The following is a 6,656-nucleotide window of genomic DNA, read 5'->3' on the forward strand; positions in this document are numbered from 1 at the left end:
CATAATGACAGGTCAATTTCTGGGTTCTCTGTTCTGTTCCATTGATCTACTAGTATATGTCTGTTCTTGTGCTAGTACCAGGCTGTTTTGATTACAGTGGCTTTGTAGTATAACTGGATATCTGGTATTATAACTCCTCCAACTTTGTTCTTTTTCAAGATGGCGGAGGCTATTCAGGGTCTTTTTGAGTTCCATACAAATTTCTTTAGTGTTTGTTCTAGATCTATGAAATAGGCCATTGGTATTTTAATAGAAATTCATTGAATCTATAGATTGCTTTGCATAGTATGGAAATTTTAATGAGGTTAATTAAACCAAACCATGAACATGGTATGTTCTTCCACTTGTTTATACCTTCTTCTATCTCTTTTTCCAATAACATATTAGTTTTTCAAGTACAAGTCATTTACATCCTTGGTTAAGTTTATTTCTAAGTATTCTAACTTTGTTGTTGCAAGGACAAATAGGATTTTTTTTTAGTTTCTCTTTCTGACAGTTCATTATTGGAGTATAAAAATGTCATATATTTCTGTGTTTTAATTTTGTATACTGCTATATCGCTGAATTCCTTTATTAAATCTACTAGTTTTTTTTTAATCTGTAGGGTTTTCTATGTATAATATCATATAACTTGCGAACAATGACAGTTTTACTTCCTCTTTTACAATTTGGATACCTTTTATTTTTTCTTCCTGTCTGATTGCTATGGCTAGGACTTCTAGTACTATTTTGAATAAAGGCGGTGAAAGTGGATATCCCTGTCTTGTTCCTGTTAGTAGGGAATATGGTTTTAGTTTCTGCCCACTGAGTGTGATGTTAGCTGTAGGTTTGTCATATATGGACTTTAATACATTGAGTTATTATCCATTTATTCCCACTTTGCTGAAAATTTTTATCAAAAAATGTTGTTGAGCCTCTCCTCTCCAGGCCGAAGCCCGGGGGACAGAGCAGGAAGCTGGGACCATGCTCCCCCGAAAGCTGATGGCCCTTGACTACCACAACCCCGCTGGCTTCAACTGTAAAGATGAAACAGAATTTAAAAACTTTATGGTTTGGCTTGAAGACCAGAAAATCAGACACTACAAGATTGAAGACAGAGGTAATTTAAGAAACATCCACAGCAGTGACTATCCAAAGTTATTTGAAAAGTATCTCACAAATGTTAGCTGTCCTTTCAAGATTCAAGGTCAACCAGAAGCAATTGACTGGCTTCTTGGTTTAGCCGTTAGACTTGAATATGGAGATAACGCTGAAAAACACAAGGACTCAGTATCTGATAATACAAAAAATGCTGACAATGCAGCTAAAAAATGCAGAGCCATTGATCAATTTGGGTGTTAATAATCCTGATTTTAAAGCTGGTGTAATGGCTTTGGCTAACCTTCTTTAGATTCAACATCATGATGATTACCTGGCAATTTGCATTTTGGTCCAGGAGCTCCTGACCCAGGATGCAGTTGCCAAAGCAAATCAAGCAAAAGAGTGGTTGTTTGTTGCTTTAGACAAGCATATTCTTGGTTTTGACACAGGAGATGCAGTTCTTAATGAAGCTGCTCAAATTCTGCAATTGCTGTATATAGAAGAGCTCAGAAAGCTATAGACAAAATTTAATGAAGCCATAGGAGATGTTCAGGCAATTATTACTGATCCAAAGACAGACCACAGACTGGGGAAAGTAGGATTTCAGCCTCTCGCCTATTTAGTACAGTTGAGAACCATGCACTTCATGATATGTATTTCAAAATCAAACATCACATTTTTAAGGGAAGAATCCCAGAAAATTGACTATGTTTTAGAGATTTACCATCATTGCTTTTTCTTTAATAGAGTTTGGGACAGTGGGGGAAAAAAATGGTGTTGGATATTGTTGAATGCTTTTTCTGCATCATTGATATGATTATGTGATTTTTATCTTATAATCTGTCTATGTGATGTATCACATTTATTGATTTGCAAATATTGTACCAGCCTTGTATCCTCAGAATAAATCCCACTTGTTCATGATGTATGATCTTTTTAATGTATTGCTGCATCAGATTGGCTAATTAATATTTTGTTTAGGACTTTAGCATCTTCATTCATCAGTGACATTGGCCTGTAATTTTCTTTCTTTGAAGTGTCTTTAACTGGTTTTGGAGTTAGAGTAATGCTGCCCTCATAAAGAGAGCTTGGAAGTGTTCCTTCCTAATGAAGTTTTTGGACTACTTTGAGGTGGATAATTGTTAGTTCTTCTTTGGATGTTTAGTAAAACTCCCTTGTGAAGCTGACCAAACAAGGGCTTTTGTTTACTGGCAGTATTTTGATTACGGCTTCAATTTCATCTGTAGTTACTGGCTTATTCAGGTTTTCTGATTCTTCCTGATTGAGTTTTGGAAGATTTTATTTTCCTAAGAATATGTCCATTTCATCTAGGTTGTCTACTTTGTTGGAATATACTAGTACTTTAATAGTATTTTTAATGATGCTTTGTATTTCTGTGGGGACAGTTGTTACTTCACCTTTTTCATTTCTGATTTTGTTTATGTGGGTCCTCTATATTTATTTCCTGATGAGACTGGCTAGAGGTTCGTTAATCTTATTTATCTTTTCCAAGAACCAGCTCTTGGTTTCATTGATCTTTTGTATTTTTTAGTCTCTATGCCATTTATTTACACTCATCTTTATTATTTCCTCCCTACCACTTACACTGAGCTTTTCTTATTGTTCTCTTTCTAATTCTTTAAGTTATAGGTTAGATAACTTATTAATTTTTTTTTTTTTTAGGTAGGCCTGTATTGCTGTGAACTTAGCTCTCAAGATTGCTTTCATTTTCATTGGTTTCCATGATGCTTTTTATTTCCTCATTGATCGCTTTGGTAACCAACTCATTGATTAATAATATGTTATTATCCTCCTGAATATTTTGAGTGTTTTTATTGTAGTTGATTTCTAATTTTATGCCATTGTAATCTGAGAAGATGCTTGATATTATTTCAATTTTTTGAACTTGTAGAGACTTAGTTTGTGTCCTAACTTGTGGTCTATCTTTGAAAATGTTCCATGTGCACTTCAGAAGAATATATATTCTGTAGCTTTGGTGTGAAATGTTCTGAAAATGTCAATTAATTCCATTTGATCTAGTGTGTAGTTTAAGATCACTGTTCCTTACTGATTTTTTTTGTCTAGAAGGTCTATCCAGTGAGGTCGGTGAGATGTTAAAGTCCCCTACTATGATTGTATTGTTGTTGATATCTCCATTGATGTGCTCTAGAAGTCTTTTTTAAATGTATTTGGATGCTGCTGTATTGGGCATATGTATATGTTTACCAGAATTATATCCTCTTGTTGTATCAATACCTTTAGTACTATGAAATGGCCTTCATTATTTCTTATTTATCAGATATGAGTATGACTAAGCCAGCTTTCCTTTCATTTTTATTTGCCTGGAAAAATATTTCCTATCCCTTCATTTTCATTATGTGTGATCCTTTTGTTTTGAGGTAGGACTCTTGTAGACAGCATATATATGGGTCATTTTTTCTTATCCATTCATCTACCCTATGTCTTTTGATTGGAGCATTTAAGCCATTTACATTTAATATTATTGTGACAAAATATGGCAGTGGAGTAAGTGGATGTTATACAGACACACTCCCAGGACTAAACAGGAATTACAACTAAAATAAAAAATAAAAGCCCACAACATATTGAATAATCAACTGAAGACTAGCTGGAGAGTACCCTGATAACCAAGGTTGGAAAGTGGAGACCGCATAGAAACTGTGAGGAAGGGTGCAGGCACCAAAGCACTGGCTGGGGTCCCACAAACCAGAGCTGAATTTCAGGAGAGATATCTCAACTTGTGGGGGTGGGGGTGGGGAGTTGCCACTGAGAACTCTGGGGTCTAATCCCCAAGTTGGGCCCCCCAGCAGAGAGCACCAGAGCTGAGAAAGGTGCCCACATAACATCAGGGTGTGAAAAGCAGTGGAGTTGCTGTCTGCCAGGGAGAGAGAGCTCAAAATGCAGACATCCTATTAAAGAGCAAATACACCAAATTTAATATGCAGCCACTCACCTTTTGTTCCGATAGAGGGAAGGGAGAGTGGACTAGAGTTGTGTGAGCAGAAACCAGGGTTGGGGGTTGTGGGGTTAGAACCATGGTCAGCAAACTGCGGCTCACGAGCCACATGCAGCTCTTTGGCCCCTTGAGTGTGGCTCTTCCACAAAATGCCACAGCCTGGGTGAGTCCATTTTGAACAAGTGGCATTAGAAGAAGTTTAAGTTTAAAAAATTTGGCTCTCAAAAGAAATTTTAATCGTTGTACTGTTGATATTTGGCTCAGTGGACTAATGAGTTTGCTGACCACTGGGTTAGAACTTAGAAGGTCTCCAGTGCTGAGTCATTAACTCAGACTATGGAGGTTATCTTTCTCAGGTTGACATTTGCTATCCAGGTGGTTTTACCCTGGGGGGAAGACAGTTGACCCATCTTATTGGAAAACACCTTGCCCCATGTTTGGATTTTCTGAGGCCTCCAGGCAGAAGCAATAGCCCCATGCTGTTTGAAAAAAAATCTTTCCACACCTGTAGAAGATTGCCTGAGTTCTATTCAAGATTGAATCCAACCAGTCTGCAGGCATAGATGGTCTCTGGAGGCTTTGAGTATTTGCCTGATCTAATTAGTCAGAAACAGCATCTGACACTGTCTTAAAATAGAGATTGGGAGGCATAGCAGATCTACCTAATACATACTCAGAAACCCAAACAGGCAGCAAAAATGGGGACACAAAAATCAACCCACAAATGAAAGAACAAAAGAATTCTCCAGAAGAAGAGATAAATGAAATGAAGATGTCAGGGACCAGCCTGACAGGTTGAACCGGGCTGAGGTAGGGAGGTGGGAATTGAGAAAAGAAAGAAAGACAGGACAGCGGGATCGGGAGGAGTCTGCAGGTAGTCATCGACCGACTGCACCTCTGCAAGCCATCGAGCTACTGCAGCTAGCTTTATTGACGATACAATGCCTTTTATACACAAATACTGAATAGGAGGTCAACAAAGAGGAATGTACTCTCTGTTCTTCTTAATCTGTAAGATAAAGCAGGAGGCCAAGTTCTCGGTAAATATTTACAGACTTTTGATAAGCTATGAAAGGCCTCTCTTATTCTACTCATCTGCTGACAATAGGAATGTGCCATCAAAACAAGTTAGATAAAAACAAGTCAGGGGACACTGTGTGGGAAGGGACTAATTCTTGTCGGTCCTTTCAGGTGCAAGGACTCTGTCAGCTTACACCTGGTCTCCAACATGAAGATAAGAAACATATCTGATATAGAGCTCAGAATAATGATGTTAAAGATGTGCAACATGCTGAAACCGGTTTGGCTCAGTGGATAGAGCATCAGCCTGCAGACTGAAAGGTCCCGGGTTCAATTCTGGTCGGGGTCATGTACCTTGGTTGCGGGCACATCCCCAGTAGGGAGTGTGCAGGAGGCAGCTGATCGATGTTTCTCTCTCATCGGTGTTTCTAACTCTCTATCTCTCTCCCTTCTTTTCTGTAAAAAATTTAATTTAAAAATAGATGTTCAATAGCATGAGAAAAGACATAGTAACAATGAAAAAAGAAAAGTCAGAAATAAAAAAATGACATAGCACTAATAAAGAACATGTTAGAATGAATACACAACAGAATAGGGGAAGCTTAGGATCAGATCAGTGAATCAGAAGACAAGGTAGAAAAAAATCAATCAAAGAACCAAATTTGGGGTGGGGGGTGGGGGGATGAGGACACATATGTGATACCTTAATCAATAAAGAAATTTAAAAAGAAAACAACTTAAAAATAAGAGGACAGTCAACAGCAATACAATCATAGTAGGGGACTTTAATACCCCATTGACATCACCAGGTAAATCCTTTAGACAAAAAATCAGCGAAGAAACAGCAATCCTAAATGACTCACTAGATCAGATGGAACTAATTGACATATTGAGAACATTTTACCACAAAGCTATGGAATAAACATTTTTCTCAAGTGTGCATGGGAGATGTTTAAAGATACATCACATATTAGGACACACGCTAAGTCTCTACAAATACAAAAAGATTGAAATAATATCAAGCATCTTCTCAGATCACAATGTTATAAAATTAGAAATCAACTATAATAAAAACAATAAAAAATCAAACACATGCTAAATACCATGCTATTGAACAATGAGTGGGTTATCAAAGAGATCAAAGAATAAAAACCATTCTGGATAGTGAATAGAAAATAGCAGCCAAATAGGCAGCAGTGTCATGCACCTCTTCCTAGGGCCAGGCCAGAAAAGCAACTAAATTGGAGAACATCCACCTTGAATTAACAAATTAGTCACAGATGAGGAGACAATTTTCAATAAAGAAGGGCAGAGGAAGCCTAGAGAATGCCACTTGCCAGTTGTAACATGCATGGAACCACCACTGAGCCCTGGCAGAGAGTGGTACAGCACTTCCCGGCAGGCTGCAAGACATCTGCAGGGAGCACGTGCCAACAGAATGAGCTCCCACAACAGGCCTACTCACCAGCCTGCTGGGAACCAGTGTCCTAGGATCTGGCTCCAAGAATCCACAGTGAGTGCAATTGCGCTAAGGGGAACCTGTGAATCACCACGACCCCAGACTCCAGAACTGTGCTTC

At 38.1% G+C, this 6,656-nt stretch overlaps 1 pseudogene; it reads left to right on the top strand.

Annotated features, from left to right (window-relative positions):
- The first annotated feature begins 963 nt into the window (after positions 1-963).
- Positions 964-2,826, top strand: LOC103302534 (RNA transcription, translation and transport factor protein-like; annotated as a pseudogene).
- Positions 2,827-6,656: the final 3,830 nt, after the last annotated feature.

Source organism: Eptesicus fuscus, chromosome 1 (genome assembly GCF_027574615.1).
Source record: "Eptesicus fuscus isolate TK198812 chromosome 1, DD_ASM_mEF_20220401, whole genome shotgun sequence".
Taxonomy (NCBI): domain Eukaryota; kingdom Metazoa; phylum Chordata; class Mammalia; order Chiroptera; family Vespertilionidae; genus Eptesicus; species Eptesicus fuscus.